The following is an 18,321-nucleotide window of genomic DNA, read 5'->3' as shown; positions in this document are numbered from 1 at the left end:
GCTTCAATTTGTTCCTCCCGCAGCAGTGGGGTACGTTGAGGTCCTACAAAGCTGCGCATAAAGGACTGTTGCCTGCTAAAACTGGGGGATGCTGATCCACTGGTGCCCGCAGCAGGCCCAGAATCCCCACGTCCTCTACCTGTAGAATCCCCACGTCCTCTCCCTGCAGAATCCCCACGTCCTCTCCCTGCTGAAACTCCACGCCCACGCCCACGCCCCCGCGCCTTACTCCCTGCCTTCTTCATCTTGCAAGACTGCTTAAGATAGGCAAAAAAGGACAAAGGGGGGCCTTAGTGTGCTTATTCCTGAACAGCTGGTTACAGGTACAAGAAACACTAATTTTATGAAGTGTGTGTGTGTGGACTAGACTTTAATAGGAGCTGATGTGGCCTACACAAGTTCAAAATGTAGTGTTTGGTGAACTTTTTATGTGGTTTCTTTGTTTGAAACAAACTCAAAGTATGAGAACAAAGAATTGAAACTGATAGTATCACCAACTTTTTGGAGCTATTACAATGCAGGCAGGTAACCTACAATGCAAAAGATGAGGCTCCAAAAAAATTGGGTAATACTAATCTGGCTGCGCCGGCAGGGCACAAGCCAGAAAAAAAGGCTCCTCTATCTACTCCTATATAGTGTTTGCAACCAACCAATGTTGATGGATACGGATGGATGCACACTAATAGGAGAAGAAAAAATGAGCTGCACTCAGAGACAAATATGTGTGAGGCAGTGACGCACGTTGAGCGTCCTACAACCAGACGTAGCTGCAGGACACTCTACTCAGCGTGAGCTGCACTCACACACAGTCAGAGACCTCTCAGACAGCCGTCAACAGTGCAGCTAAGTGGGCACTGGCACTGACAGGCTGCAGAAAGGCTCCGCTGTGTACTCCTATATAGTGTTTGCAACCACCGTAGATGGAGACGGATGGATGCACACTAATAGAAGAAAAAATGAGCTGCACTCAAATAAAAATATGTGTGAGGCAGTGACGCACGCTGAGCGTCCTACAGCCAGACGTAGCTGCAGGACACACTACTCAGCGTGAGCTGCACTCACACACAGTCAGAGACCTCTCAGACAGCCGTGAACAGTGCAGCAAAGTGGACACTAGCACTGAAAGGCTGCAGAAAGGCTCCGCTGTCTACTACTAGTGTTTGCAACCAACGTATATGGATACGGATGGAAGCACACTAGATTGAAATTATTTAAAAAATGCAGCTCAAAAAATAAAAGATGTATGAGGCAGCAGTGATCACACTGGGTGGCCTACAGCCTGACGTGGCTGCAGGACCCACTCCACAGCGTGAGCTGCACTCACACAGCCCTTGCAGACAGCTGTGAAAACAGCGCTGCTAGGGAAAAGCAAGCTACAGTGGTGGTTTATGTAGCCTGGATAAAGCACAATATTGTTTTTAGAATCGCTATTTCTAACTGTCCCTCACAGTCTTCTACAGCAGCCTGTCCCTAACTGAATTCACAGCAGAGTGACCAGAAATGGCGGCTGCGGTGGCTTTTATAGTGCATCATGACATCATTTCGGCAGCCAATCACAGCCATGCCAATAGTTAACATGCCTACATGCCTAACAGGATGTGCCCACACTTCGGAGGATTCCCATTGGCTTAATCAAAGCAAGCAGGCTCATAGCATGATGGGAACTTCCTATTCCGATTCCGATCCCGGAATCCGATATGAAAAAAGTATCGGAATTAAGTATCGGAATTCCGATACCGCTAATATCGGCCGATACCCGATACTTGCGGTATCGGAATGCTCAACACTAGTCAGGAGGAATTTGTGGTAGAAAGGATTCTGGATTCCGGGTTGCATAGAAATCAGCTACAATATCTGATTAAATAATAGCACTTCTTAAACAAACTATGTTTCCTGTGTTTCCTCGCACCCAGGCACAAGACTATATGTAGACTGTATACAATACATTACACTATAATTGCGATTCAAACTGTGTGCCTCATTGATGAGTTGGGGAAAACCACTGTTAAGATTATCTTCCAGCATGTTTTGATACTGAAGCATGGGCGTGTCCCTTTCCAGGGGGAAAGCAAAAGGCAAAATTTACTTTTGTATTGTGGATAGAACACTCTGGCAACCCAGTAATCAGCACTATTTGGAATCATAACTATACAGGTAACTATCATGTTGCAGATAGTGCTGCAAGAAGGTGCTCATGGGTCGGTCTCTTTCATGAGGTCCAACTCCACAGTGTGGTAGTGGTAAAATCTTGAAGAAGCAAATATCACCTACGTGAACGTACGTCGGGGTGGCCGGTGTTCCCCTACATCTTCTACAATGGGTAATTTATTCTTTGGCTAATGTTGTTTCATGATTTTTCTGGGGGTGGTGAGGTCAAGCCTCTTTTTTACCAGGGAATTTTCCAACATTGCTTTATTACATAGAGGCTTTTTCTGCCCCACTTAATATGTTATTTTATGTGCCCCTTCAGTGGCTACCAGATGTACATTTGTGTGCTGAGCCTGGCCTTTCTTTGCCTTCTGGTGGTCAATATGTAATTGGTATGGCAGGGTGCCTATCCCCCTGCACGTGCATTACTACTTGTCATTTCTGGTTGCATGTCACCTGTCCGGCTGGCAATCTGACCAGCCTCAGCATGCCTCTACCCAGGCGTTACTGACAATAGGTCTATACCGACCTTTCTTTTCCCGGTAATGGTCATTATTCTCCTGTCATTTTGCACTCATCATGTGACTATTTTATGAAGTTTGTCTCTTCCCAATATATGTCCTTTTGAAATTAATAAAATTGTGTCTATTTATGCAGCAATTGATGACTCAATTTTTTTCCGTTTTTCCATTGTTCAAACTCGGTATGAATAGCTGTCCACAACTGTTGATCTGCATGACTGGGATCTCCAAGGCATATTTTTTTTAAACATTGCCTGATTACGGTAAGCCCTTGCTGTGTAGTACGGAGGTGGGGGAGGGATTTTCTCTACAGTGATGGAACGTGTCATCAAGAAAGGCACATCCAGCCCATGAATGGCAGCGCTTCCTAGGACTCAGATCCAAAGATGATATTTCATATTTTTTTATTTTATAGGTTAAAAAAGAGGAGATACAACGTGTTTCGGATACAGTGTATATCCTTCATCAGGTATCATAAAAACACAGTACAAATCCTAATAGTATAAAATTATGTTATAGTTATATATAGTAGCAACTAGAGATGAGCGACTTTGCCTTTTTTAGGGTCGAGTCGGGTTTCATAAAACCCGACTTTCTCAAAAGTCGGGTCGAACAAAATCGGCCGACTATAGGGAAAAGTCGGGGGTCCGACTGAAACACGAAACCAAATGCAAGTCAATGGGGAAGCAAAGTCGGCAGGGAGAGGAGGACAGTAAACACACCTATAGTGCCCATTTCAATGCCAAAAACATCATTTCTTATTACTGAAGCTTGTCAACCTTAATTTACTTTATAATAATAGTTACGCACTGAAAACTGGAGGTTATTTGGATAAAGTTGTGGGGGGGTAGGGCTGGCTCCAGGTTTTCATGTGCCCTGGGCAAAGAGCTCCCCTTTATCACATACCCACAACTCATGATGCTCCGATACGGCACAGAAATATAGGTATAGTACAATGACAAATACTTCACTGCTTACATGACATGACTGATCTATTTTTAATTCTACAATAGCTCAAAAAAAGGACAGTATATTACTCCATACAGTATTATGGCCACCACATTGTGTGCCATACAGAATAATGAGCCCCATATATTTCTCCATACAGAATGATTGGTCACATATAATGATCCATACAGTATATGATGAGCTCCACATAATGCTACAGTATATGATGGTCCCCATGGACAATGCTCCAGTGTGTTATGGGCCCAAATAATGCTCCATAAATAATGGGGCCCATTTCTAATGCTCCAGTGTATAATGTGCCCCATAGATGCTGCCCCAGTGTCTGATCTGCCCCATTTAGAATGCTCCAGTATATGATGGGCCCCATGGATGAAGCTCCAGTGTCTTATGGGCCCAAATAATGCTCCATATATAATGTGCACCATTTCTAATGCTCCAGTGTATAATGGGCCCCGTAAATCATAGAATCATAGAATCATAGAATTGTAGAGTTGGAAGGGACCTCCTGGGCCATCTGGTCCAACCCCCTGCTCAAAGCAGGATTCGCTAAATCATCCCAGTCAGATGTCTGTCCAGCCTCTGTTTGAAGACTTCCATTGAAGGAGAACTCACCACTTCTCGTGGCAGCCTGTTCCACTCATTGATCACTCTAACTGTCAAAAAGTTTTTTCTAATATCTAATCTGTGTCTCCTCCCATTCAGTTTCATCCCATTGCTTCTAGTCTTTCCTTGTGCAAATGAGAATAAAGTTGATCCTTCTACAATGTGACAGCCCTTGAGATATTTGTAGACAGCTATTAAGTCTCCTCTCAGTCTTCTCTTTTGCAAACTAAACATTCCCTAATCCTGCAACCTTTCCTCATAAGACAGGGTTTGCAGACCGGTCACCATTCTGGTCGCTCTTTCCTGAACTTGCTCCAGTTTGTTGATGTCTTTTTTAAAATGTGGTGCCCAAAACTGGACACAATATTCCAGATGAGGTCTGACCAAAGAGGAGTAGAGGGAAATAATGACTTCACGTGATCTAGACTGTATGCTTCTGTTAATACATCCTAGAATTGCATTTGCCTTTTTTGCTGCTGCATCACACTGTTGACTCATATTCAGTCTGTGATCTATTAGTATACCCAAGTCTTTTTCACATGTGCTGTCACTTAGCCCTATTCCTCCCATTCTATATATGCTTTTTTCATTTTTATTGCCCAGATGTAGTACTTTGCATTTCTCCCTGTTAAAAACCATTCTGTTAGTTGCTGCCCACTTCTCCAGTTTATTTAAATCTTTTTGAACCTCTCTCTCTCTTCTCTAGTATTAGCTATCCCTCCTAGCTTTGTGTCATCAGCAAATTTAATCAGTTTACCCTCAATTCCTTAATCTTAATCGTTGATAAAGATGTTGAACAATACAGGGCCCAGGACAGAGCCCTGTGGTACCCCACTTGAGACATTCTTCCAACTGGATGTGCAGCCATTTACGACCACTCTTTGGGTCCGATCACTAAGCCAGTTATGAATCCACCTAACAGTTGCCTTGTCCATTCCATACTTAGTCATTTTTTCAATAAGGATTGTATGAGAGACTTTGTCAAATGCTTTGCTGAAGTCAAGATATACTATATCTACAGCATTTCCTTGATCCACCCAATCAGTGATACCGTCATAGAAGGAAATTAAGTTAGTCTGACATGACTTATTAGTTACAAACCCATGCTGACTCTGTTTAATCACTTCATTCTTATCCAGGTATTGACATACATGTTGTTTAATAATTTGTTCAAAGATCTTTCCTGGTATAGAAGTCAGACTCACCGGCCTATAGTTGCCTGGGTCCACCTTCTTCCCCTTTTTGAAGATAGGAAAAACATTTGCTCTTCTCCAGTCTTCTGGCACTTCTCCTGTTCTCCAAGAATTTTCGAAGATTATGGAGAGGGGTTCAAAAATTTCTTCTGCTATCTCCTTCAGTACTCTGGGGTGTAATTCATCTGGACCTGGAGACTTGAATTCATTTAGGTTAGCTAAGTGTTTCCTCACTATCTTTCTGTTTATAGATATCCTGGATTCTTCTATTCCCTTAATAGGACAGTGAATAACAGTTGATGTTACATTTCCTTTCTGAGAGAAAACAGATGCAAAATAGGAATTTAAAAGTTCAGCCTTCTCAACATCCTGTCTTACCATTTCATCATTTTCATCCTGTAAAAATCCTATAGCATCTTTGACTTTTCTTTTACTTTTGACATATCCCCAAAATCCTTTGTTATTGCTTTTGACATCTCTTGCAAGCCTCAATTCATTTTCAGCTTTAGCTAATCTGATTTGTGCCCTGCAGGTTCTGCAGACAGCATTATATTCTTCTTTAGATATGCCTCCCTCTTTCCATTTTATAAACATTTTTTTCTTCCTTTTTAGCATGTGCTTAAGTTCTGTGTTCATCCATCCTGGTTTCCTTAAATGCTTCCTATTCTTCCCTCTTTTCGGAATTGTTAACAACTGAGCTTTGAGAATTTCATTTTTCAAGATTTCCCATCCTTCCTGGACATTTTTGTCTTTAAGGATATCCAGCCATTGGATCCCTCCAATTCTCTTTCTGAATCCCTTAAAATCTGCCTTTCTGAAATCTAACCTTGACGTCTGAGTCTTCACAGGTCTTCCGCCTCTAGTTATCCAAAATTCTAAAATAGCATGGTCGCTACCTCCTAGGGTCCCAGGCACTTTTACCTCCTCAACCATTTCCTCCCTGTTTATAATGATTAGATCCAAGGTAGCAGTTCCCCTTGTTTTCTCCCTTACCTTTTGGAAGATAAAGTTGTCAGCAAGAGAGGATAAGAATTTCCTTGACCTGTTAGTTTTGCCTGAGAGAGATTCCCAACAAATGTCTGGATAGTTGAAATCTCCCATGACAACTATGTCATATTTTTTGGAGAACTTGGCCATTTGATGCATAAAGAGTTCATCCATATCTTCAGCTTGCACAGGCGGCCTGTAGTAAATGCCTACAATGGTGTCCTTTCCATTGTTCTGTCCTTGTATTCTTACCCAAACAGTTTCCACAGAACTCCCAGTCTCTGAAGCTTCAATCTCTGTGCAGATATACGCGTTTCTAACATACAATGCGACACCCCCTCCTCGTTTATCAAGTCTGTTTCTTGCAAATAAGTTGTATCCTTCTAGTCTTGTATTCCAATCATGTGTATTGTCCCACCAAGTTTCAGTGATTCCAATGACATCATATTTCTTTTCCTGTGTTAGTAGTTCCAATTCTCCTTGTTTGTAGCCCATGCTTTGTGCATTAGTATAGATACATTTTAGTTTGTGATTGGTTTCTCTTTCTCCAATATTTTTATTAATTAGATTCTTTCGTCTTTGTTCTTCCTTTCCACTTCTAATAGCAGAGTTCTCAATAGCATTTGTCAGGTGTATGGCTTTTTCTGGTCTTTTGCTTCCCTTCCCATGTTGTTCTAGTTTAAAGCTCTCCTTACAAGTGTAGCAAGGCGACTTCCAAATACATGCTTTCCAGTCTTCGTAAGGTGCACCCCATCTCTAGCAAGTAGTCCATCGTATAAGTAGTTCACTCCGTGATCCAGAAATCCAAATCGTTGCTGACGGCACCATCGACGTAGCCAGTTGTTTACCTGCAGAATCTTATTCCACCTCCTTGTTCCATAGCCATCCACTGGAAGGATGGAAGAGAAGACCACCTGCGCTCCCAGTTCTTTCACTTTCTTGCCTAAGTCTTCAAAGTCTCTGCAGATGGTTTCCAGGTCACTTCTTGCAGTGTCATTTGTCCCCACATGTAGTAGCAGGAATGGGTAGTCATCTGTAGGTCTGAAGAGTCCTGATATCCTGTCAGACACATCTTTAATTTTTGCACCTGGAAGACAGCACATTTCTCTTGAAGTTATATCCGGTCTGCAGATAGCGGCCTCTGTTCCTCTCAACAGGGAATCCCCCATGACCACCACTCTCCGTTTCTTCTTCACAACATTTTTCTTTCTCCATCCAGGAGGACTCTGAAGGCGTACAAGGTTGCTGTTTGTTGGCAAAGTCTTATCCTGATGTATTTCTTCATCGTTTTCCTGCGTGAGAGCCTGGTACTGGTTTCTGAGCAGTATGGGTGCTGACTGCCTCCTGATCCTCCTGCTTCTCTGGGTCACATGTCTCCATTCCTCTGTTTCTTCAGGTGCACTTCGAATTTCTTCTCTTTCTGTAACATGAAGAGATAATTCTGCTCTGTCCAAGAACTCTTCACCTTCCTTAATGATCTTCAACGTAGCTAACCTCTCTTCGAGATTTTGCAACTTTTCCTCCACCAGGGACACAAGCTTGCATTTGTGGCATGTGAAGTTTGGCTTTTCCACTGGTAAATCTGTGAACATGTAGCAAGAAATGCAGCTCACCAAATGGCTCCTGGCCTCTTCCATGTTGAGATTTCTTAAAAACGATGAAAGATGAGCCAAAATTTGCGCGCCGATTTCCTCTTTTCAGCTGCAACGGCCAAAACCCAGTGATCGTTGAGCTCGCGGAGACTCTTCACTTATCCCAGAAGGTACTGGGAATATGCAAATGATCTCCTCAGGACTCTTCCCCTGCTGCTCCAGTGTCTGATGTCCCCCATTTGGAATGCTCCAGTATATGATGGGCCTCATGGATGATGCTCCAGTGTCTTATGGGCCCTAATAATGCTCCATATATAATGGGCCCCATTTCTAATGCTCCAGTGTATCATGTGCCCCATAGATGCTGCTCCAGTGTCTGATCTGCCCCATTTAGAATGCTCCAGTATATGATGGGTCTCATGGATGATGCTCCAGTGTCAGATGTCCCCCATTTTGAATGCTCCAGTATATGATGGGCCCCATTTTTAATTAACCCAGGCATGGTATGTGAAAAGAGCTCCATGGAGTAATCTGAAGTGTGTGCTGCCGATCCTTCACTTTTGGTGTGGGTGAAGGACACAAGGAAAGTGGTTGCTCCTGACCAGAAGCCTGCATTACGACTCAGTGCTTGCATTTTTTTAAAATTCAGAAGAGGAGGCGATAGAGCTGGAGGCTGTTTCAGCAATGTAAGCCAAAAACAGTTCCTGATGCTATGACTTTAAAAGCAGTCTACCTACTCCTGTAAAACGGAGCCTTACAGGCCTTCCAGAGCTACACCATGACGCAGGCTCAACACCTCCTGCCTTAGCTGCTATTGTGTTTTTGGCATTACCAGCAGATGCACCACCACCACCATCAGTACCAGGTGGCCCCCACGTCCACGTCCGCATCCTCTTCCACCATACTTCCTCATGTTTTAGAAAATTGACCCAAAATACCAGCAGATATATGGTACTGTATCAGAAGCATACAGCTCTATACATTCTAGGGATAACAGTAAATCTCTGTATATATTTCACTAGCTGAAGAGCCCGGCGCTGCCCGGGCATAGTAACTAACTGTGGTTAGTTATAGCAAATTATAATTATCCTCCATTCCATAGTCCCTTGCCCATATACCCATCATACATATCCTCGATCCCATAGTCGAGTGCCCATATACCCATCACACATCCTCCATCTCATAGTCCTATGCCCATATACCCATCACACATCCTCCATCCCATAGTCCCATGCCCATATACCCATCATACATATTCGCCATCCCATAGTCGAGTGCCCATATACCCATCACACATCCTTCATCTCATAGTCCCATGCCCATATACCCATCAAATATATCCGCCATCCCATAGTTCCGTGCTCATATACCCATCATACATATCCTCCATCCCATAGTCCAGTGCCCATATACCCATCACACATCCTCCATCCCATAGTCAACCATTATGACATCATAATGAGCGGCGGGGCTTGCAACCTATGATGACATCAGCGTCGCCATGGCAACCATTATGACATCATAATGAGGGGCGGGGCTTGACACACACACACTTTTTCCCCCATTATGTAGGTAAGCGCAAAATTGTTTGGTGAATTGGAACGCGCGGGGTTAAAATTTCGCCTCACAACATAGCCTAGGACACTCTCGGGGTCCAGAAGAGTGACTGTACCAAATTTTGTGGCTGTAGCTGTGACGGTGCGGATGCCAATCCCGGACATACACACATACATACACACACTTGAGCTTTATATATTAGATGAGTCATACACAGATGCTCACAGGCTCAGTATGGATTACCCAATAAAATAAAAAGGTGAAAAAGCGTACAGTATCACCAGATACAAGTTATATATAGTACAGTGTAAACATTCTGAATCTCCGTATACATTTCAGGAGGCAGACACAAACGCTCTCAGGCCCAGTATGGAGTACACAAGAATATGAAAAGCTGTAAATAAGTAATGTAACACAAGCATACACCTGTATACAGTTTTGGGCAAATTTGAAATCTCTGTAAAGATTTCCGGAGTCACCCTCAGACGCTCACTCAGTCTGGGTTTGACCATAATAAAAAATGTTGTAAAAAAGGTACTGGATAACAAGATAGCAAGTACAGTGGGGAAAAAAAGTATTTAGTCAGTCAGCAATAGTGCAAGTTCCACCACTTAAAAAGATGAGAGGCGTCTGTAATTTACATCATAGGTAGACCTCAACTATGGGAGACAAACTGAGAAAAAAAAATCCAGAAAATCACATTGTCTGTTTTTTTATTTCATTTTATTTGCATATTATGGTGGAAAATAAGTATTTGGTCAGAAACAAAATTTCATCTCAATACTTTGTGATATATCCTTTGTTGGCAATGACAGAGGTCAAACATTTTCTGTAAGTCTTCACAAGGTTGCCACACACTGTTGTTGGTATGTTGGCCCATTCCTCCATGCAGATCTCCTCTAGAGCAGTGATGTTTTTGGCTTTTCGCTTGGCAACACGGACTTTCAACTCCCTCCAAAGGTTTTCTATAGGGTTGAGATCTGGAGACTGGCTAGGCCACTCCAGGACCTTGAAATGCTTCTTACGAAGCCACTCCTTCGTTGCCCTGGCGGTGTGCTTTGGATCATTGTCATGTTGAAAGACCCAGCCACATTTCATCTTCAATGCCCTTGCTGATGGAAGGAGGTTTGCACTCAAAATCTCACGATACATGGCCCCATTCATTCTTTCATGTACCCGGATCAGTCGTCCTGGCCCCTTTGCAGAGAAACAGCCCCAAAGCATGATGTTTCCACCACCATGCTTTACAGTAGGTATGGTGTTTGATGGATGCAACTCAGTATTCTTTTTCCTCCAAACACGACAAGTTGTGTTTCTACCAAACAGTTCCAGTTTGGTTTCATCAGACCATAGGACATTCTCCCAAAACTCCTCTGGATCATCCAAATGCTCTCTAGCAAACTTCAGATGGGCCCGGACATGTACAGGCTTAAGCAGTGGGACACGTCTGGCACTGCAGGATCTGAGTCCATGGTGGCGTAGTGTGTTACTTATGGTAGGCCTTGTTACATTGGTCCCAGCTCTCTGCAGTTCATTCACTAGGTCCCCCGCGTGGTTCTGGGATTTTTGCTCACCGTTCTTGTGATCATTCTGACCCCATGGGGTGGGATTTTGCGTGGAGCACCAGATCGAGGGAGATTATCAGTGGTCTTGTATGTCTTCCATTTTCTAATTATTGCTCCCACAGTTGATTTCTTCACTCCAAGCTGGTTGGCTATTGCAGATTCAGTCTTCCCAGCCTGGTGCAGGGCTACAATTTGTTTCTGGTGTCCTTTGACAGCTCTTTGGTCTTCACCATAGTGGAGTTTGGAGTCAGACTGTTTGAGGGTGTGCACAGGTGTCTTTTTATACTGATAACAAGTTTAAACAGGTGCCATTACTACAGGTAATGAGTGGAGGAAAGAGGAGACTCTTAAAGAAGAAGTTACAGGTCTGTGAGAGCCAGAAATCTTGATTGCTTGTTTCTGACCAAATACTTATTTTCCACCATAATATGCAAATAAAATGAAAAAAAAACAGACAATGTGATTTTCTGGATTTTTTTCTTCTCAGTTTGTCTCCCATAGTTGAGGTCTAACTATGATGTAAATTACAGACGCCTCTCATCTTTTTAAGTGGTGGAACTTGCACTATTGCTGACTGACTAAATACTTTTTTTCCCCACTTTATATATTTTATAGGGTACAAATGAAATCTCCGGAAACATAGTCCCGTAGTCAGTCTCAGACGCTTACTCAGTATGGATTTGACCGTAATACTAAATTTCGAACAAAGGTACAGTATAACAAGATACAAGCTGTATCGAGTATAGAGTAAAAATTGATATCTCCGATTCACCATATATATTGAAGGCGTAAACCACACACGCTCACACGCACTCACTCACTATGGATGATACCGTAATACAAAATTTGGAACAAAGGTACTGTATCAGCACATGCCAGGTGTATCCAGTCTAGGGGTAATTGTACATTTTCGACTATACTTCCGGAGTCAGACACAGACACTCACAGGCTCAGTATGTATTACACCAGAATTTAACAAGTAGAAAAAGGGAAAGGTAGTCGAAGCGTACAACAGTATACAGTGTTGTGGTACTTTTAAATCTTCGTATATATTTCAATCTCAGTAAGCCAGTCCAGACTCTCCGCTACTGGAAACTACATGGATACAAGTACAGATGGAAATTCGAGTGTTATCAGAAATTTGGGAATTACTCATCGCAGGAAAAACCCCTGGTAGATGTTGCAGAAGCGATGCAGACCCTCAAATACTGTGTCTGTGGAGACAGCGAAAATGGTTCTTTGTGAAGAAAGGATTGCTTTATCGCAGTAGTGTGGATCACATCACCGTTACTCGTCTCCATCAAACTGTGATCACAGGGAGAGATGTACACATGGTCCTCACTGCCTATCATAATGTGTCTGGTAATTTTGGAGTGCCAAAGACAGAAGCCACAGGCCAGAGGCGATTCTATTGGATTGGCATGAGAGGAGGCATTGAAAAATGGTGGCAGGAATGTCACACGTCTGTGACTATCACAACTGTGAAAGGTGATCATAAAGCACCACTGCATCCACTTGCAAGTTGACGTCCATTACAAATGGTAGCCATTGATCATCTGAAGGTAGAGGCCAGCAGGACAGGGCATAGCTACATCTTAACCATCATCGATCAATACACCAAATATCTAGTGGCCGTCCCTGTGAAGAATTTAACTGCCCAGATTACACAGCGGTGGAACAGGGAGAGGTAAGTATTGCAACTTGCAAGTGCTGTGGCCATGACCAAGCAGGGGGGCACACTCGTGGTTGACGGTCCTGGCACAGGGCCCCTCATAGTACGCTGATGTGTCTGATGGTGAGTGGGCCCCCCCACCGTCAGAGACACTGTATTGTATTATGAGGGGCCCTGTGCCAGTGCTGTCAGCCATCTGTGGGTCCATCCACCTGTTCAGAGCAATGACACTTGCCCAGGTGCGCCAGGTGTTGACCCCAGCCATTGGGGGGGTGGGCAGCCCACTTAGGGAGGTTTAAAAAATGGCATATGTTGATGTGTTGGCTGGACATTCAGCTGCTGCAAAGGGCGGAATTGGGCAAGTCCGAGGAAGAGGAGGACAAAAGAGAGGCAGTTTTCTGGGAACATATGTGTCATCAGGGGAAGGTGGGACAAAATCCTTTGCAACCCATGCATGGTTCATTTTAATGAAGGTTAGATCATCAACATTTTGGGTAGACAGATGGGTCCTTTCTTCTGTCAGGACTGATCCAGAAGACTCTTTCAGATAACACACTAGCAGCAGGGCAAGCAAGCTCCTGTAAGGCATATTGTGCCAATTCAGGCCAGGCGTCCAGTTTAGAGGCCCAATAGTCAAAGGGGAATGACTTGTCAGGGAGAACATCGATATGGGAGGAGAAGTAGTTTGTAACCATATTTGACAACTGCTGTCTCCTGTCACTTTTAATCGATGCAGTATTAGCAGTCATGTGAGCGGTACTTGAGAAATCATTCCACAACATGGTCATTAAACCCCTGTCTCCAATGCCACTTTGGCTGTGTGCACCATGAACACCTCTTCCATTGTGCCCACTACGGCTCGTGGGAGAAACAGCACCGCTGCTGTGGGCTGGGAAAGCCTCAAACAACCTGTTTACCAGAGTTGCTTGTTTGTTAGCCAATATTATCTCTAGGTTCTCCTGTGGCATGATGTTGTGTAATTTGCCTTTGTAGCATGGATCGAGGATGCTGCCCAGCCAGTAGTCGTCATCTCTCATCATTTTGGAAATGCGGGGGTCCCTTTTTAGGATCCGCAAGGCATAATCACACATGTGGGCCAATGTTCCAGGTTTCAATGATGCACTGCCAGTGGTGGGTGGAGGAGTACTTTCTGGCAAATCCACATCCCTACAGTCACGCACAAACGCTGTACCTGACCTTGGAACGCCAACATTTTCTCTTGCCCCCTGAGAAGCATCCTCCTGCCCAAAATAATCATCCCCCTCATCCTCCTCCTCTTCCTCTTCTTCCTCCACCTCATCCAGGACAGTTCCCTGACCAGACAATGGCTGACTGTCATCAAGGTTTCCCTCCTCCTCCTCTGCAGATGCCTGATCCTTAATGTGCGTCAAACGTTGCATGAGCAGACGCATAAGTGGGATGCTCATGCTTATGATGGCGTCTGCGCTTACCAGCCATGTGCATTCCTCAAAACACTGAAGGACTTTACAGAGGTCTTTCAGCTTTGACCACTGCACACCCGACAATTCCATGTCTTCCCTCAAACTGCCTGCTCGTGTATCCTCCCACAAATGCATTACAGCCTGCCTCTGTTCGCACAGCCTCTCAACCATGTAACATAGTAACATAGTTTTGAAGGCTGAAGGAAGACCTTATGTCCATCTAGTTCAGCCTATTTTTAGTGCAGCTGTTCTGCATTGTTGATCCTGGGGAAGGCAAAAAACCCACAGCGTAGAAGCCAATTTTCTCCATAGGGAAAAAAATTCCTTCCCCTAAGCTGGGTCAACCATCTACCTATAATATTATGTTATTTGTAACCTTCTATACTGTTACTCACAAAAAAAGCACCCATTCCTTTCTTAAATTCATTCAGTGAGTTGGCCATCACCACTTCCTCAGGAAGAGAATTCCAGAGCCTCACTGCTCTTACCGTGAAGAACTCTTCTATGCTGGTGCCGAAATTGTCTTTCCTCCAAACGAAGAGAATGCCCCCTTGTTCTTGTCACAGTCCTTGGTACAAACAGTTCATTGGAGAGATCTCTGTATTGCCTTCTGATATACTTGTATATATATATTAGGTTTCCCCTAAGTCTTCTCTTTTCTAGAGTAAATAGACCTAATTTTGATAACCTTTCTGGGTATTGTAGTGAACCAACTCCATTTATCATTTTAGTAGCCCGCCTTTGAACCCTTTCAAGTTCAGTAATGTCTTTCTTGAGCACCAGCGTCCAAAATTGCACACAATACTCCAAGTGTGGTCTGACGAGTGATTTGTACAGAGGGAGAATTATGTTTTCATCTCGTGTCCCCAGACCTCTTCAAATGCATCCCATGACCCTATTTGCTTTGGTGGCAGCTGCTTGACACTGGGCACTCCAATTTAGCTTCTTATTGACTAAGATGCCTAAGTCTTTTTCCATGTCTGATTTCCCCAGCAGTTTCCCATTTAGTAAGTAATTGTAGCATCTGTTTCTCCTTCCCATGTGCATAACCTTACACTTATCTGTGTTAAACCTCATTTGCCATTTTTCTGCCCAATTCTCCAATTTACTCAAATCTGTCTGTAGTTGCAAACTGTCCTCCTTTGTGTTAACAACCTTACATAGTTTTGTATCATCTGCAAATACTGATATTTTACTGTGTAAGCCATCCACTAGATCATTAATAAATATATTAAATAGTAGGGGGCCCAATACAGAACCCTGTGGTACCCCACTAGTAACCCTGCCCCAATCTGAGTATGCGCCATTAATAACCACTCTTTGTTTTCTATCACTAAGCCAGCTACCTACCCATCTACACACATTTTCCCCTAGCCCAAGCATTCTCATCTTACTTACCAATGCAGAGTGGAGTTCCACCTTGTTGCAACGTCTATGATTAGGCACTGCTTGGGGAGGTGGAGCAATCGCTGTAGCTTCTGCATACGACTGGAGTGTATGGCCGAGTGACGGATGTGCGAGCACAGTCTTCGCAACTTATGGAGCAGGGATGTTAACTCCGGATAATTATTAAGGAAGCACTGCACCACTAGGTTCAAAGTGTGAGCCAGACAAGTTATGTGTGTGAGTTTTGCATGGGCTATAGCTGCCACAAAATTATGGCCGTTATCACTGACTACCTTGCCTGCCTCAAGATGTAGACTGCCCAGCCACTGTACCTCCGCGGTGTGTCTGTTGTTGCCCAAAGACATCATCTTTAACATAGCCTGCTGACGCTTACCACTAGCTGTTCCATAGTGGGACACCTCGTGTGCAACACTGCCAGCTGCGGATGGAGTGCTCGTGCGACTGCGCTCTGTGGATGAGCTTTTGCTGATAGAGGAGGAGGAGGAGGATCGAAAGCCTACAGCCAACTGTTTCCTATACCGTGGGCTAGGCAGCACTGCTCCAACGCCGCTGTCCCCAGTGGAGCCTGCATCCACCACATTAACCCAGTATGCAGTGATGGACACGTAACGGCCCTGGCCATGCATCTGTTGTGAGGTGCACCTTTCCACTCACTGACTGTTTTAGTGCATGGACAAAGCGGTCTTTCACATGCCGGTGGAGGGCAGGGATGGCTTTTTGAGAAAAGAAGTGCCGACTGGGTAGGTCATAGCGTGGGACAGCGTAGGCCATGAGCTCATGGAAAGCTTCGCTTTCAACCAAACGGTAGGGCATCATCTCTAATGAGGTTAGTTTGGCAACGTAGGCATTCAAACAAAGTGTACGCGGATGAAAGAATGAGTATTTAATTGTCCTACTCAGAGTGTCTGGTAGGGTGAGCTGGACTGGAGAGCTGCATATGGGGGAAGTAGCGGTGGACCGGACGGAGTGAGAGGGGGTTGGTGATGGTATTGGTGGTGATGGCCTATATTCAGTGTTGTGTTGCAAAACAATTGTGATTCCCTGAGTGCTTTGGCCTTCCGACAACACCTCCACATTTAGTGCTGGTGGTGTGCTTAACGGTGGCGGCGTTGCTGGCTACCTTCAGTCGGAGCAGGTGCACACGTGCTACCTGAGGTTTTGTAGTCCGTCCACGCTTGCAAGTGCATGGTGATTAAATGTCTAATGGTATGCAACTGGTATTCAAATTTCTGAGTTGTTTACCACGGCTAAAAGTCCTTCCACACTTCTTACAGATAACCTTTGCCTCATCAGTAGGATTTTGGACAAAGTGCCACACTGCACTCTTCCTACTATGGTATACATTTTCTGGCCTTGCACACAGTGCTAAGTTTACCGTCTGGCCAAGCTGTCCTGCAACTCTTTTAGTTTTTGGTCCATGTTTTTGGACAGCTACAGGCCTGCCAGATAACCGCTGCTGCGATGTCAATGCCTGCTGCGGATCCTTCTCCTTATCTGAACTATTGCCAGCGCCACCCTCCTCCCCCAATGGATGCCAAACCGGGTCAAGAACTGGGTCATCCATCATCTCCTCTTCAAAGTCATCTGCACCTTCCTCTTTACCTTCCTTTGTATCACCGTGTAAGGTGGTATAGTATGCGGGAAGGGGCACCTGAGTTTCATCAGGGTCAGATTCTGTCTCAATAGACTACGAGGGCAATGTAGTGCTCTGGGTCGATGTACCAGCAGAATCATCTAGCAGTAGCTGTGCATCAGTGCACTCCATGTCAGATTCATCTTGGACTAGGGAATTCTGGATTTGACTGGATAGCCCAGGCATGGTATGTGAAAAGAGCTCCATAGAGTAATCTGAAGTGTGGGCTGCTGCATCCTTAACTTTTGTTGGGGGTGAAGGACACAAGGAAAGGTGTTTTTCCTGACCAGAACCCTGCACTGACGACTCCATGCTTGCAGGCTTCGAACGTTCAGAAGAGGAGGCAATAGAGCTGGTGGCTGTTTCGGCAATGTACGCCAAAACCTGTTCCTGATGCTCCGGCTTTAAAAGCGGTTTTCCTACTCCAAGAAAAGGCAACCTTACAGGCCTTCTTGGGCCAGAGGATGACGCAGACTCAACACTTCCTGCCTTAGCTGCTATTGTGCTTTTGCCAGAACCAGCCGATGCACCACCACCATCAGTACCAGCTGCGCCCCCCTGCCCACGTCCGCGGACTCTTCCACCATACATCCTCATGTTTGGGAAAATGTACAAAAAATACCAGCAGAGAGATGGTACTGTATGGGGAGCGTCCAGCTGTGTAAGGTGTATTAAAAAAATGAAATCTACATATATATTTTGTTAGTCACAGACGCTCTCACAGTATGTATTGGACCATAATCCAACAAGCAGATATACAGAACTGTATCAGAAGTGTACAGCTGTATACGTTTTTTGTGTAACTAACAATCTCCGTCTAATGTATTTACGAAGTGCCACACACACACGCTGACTCTGTATAGATGTGACTGTAATGCGAACGGCAGATATACAATACTGTTTGAGAATCAGACAGCTCTATACGATGTGTGTATTGAAAATTGTCAATCTCTGTCTATTTGTATAGGGACTGAGACACGCTGTCTGTTTAGTTTTGAGTGTAATCAAACAGCAGATATACGAAACTGTTTG

Source organism: Dendrobates tinctorius, unplaced genomic scaffold (assembly GCF_039654945.1).
Source record: "Dendrobates tinctorius isolate UK_male_01 unplaced genomic scaffold, ASM3965494v1 ptg000098l, whole genome shotgun sequence".
Taxonomy (NCBI): domain Eukaryota; kingdom Metazoa; phylum Chordata; class Amphibia; order Anura; family Dendrobatidae; genus Dendrobates; species Dendrobates tinctorius.
Note: the sequence above shows the minus strand (reverse complement) of the source record.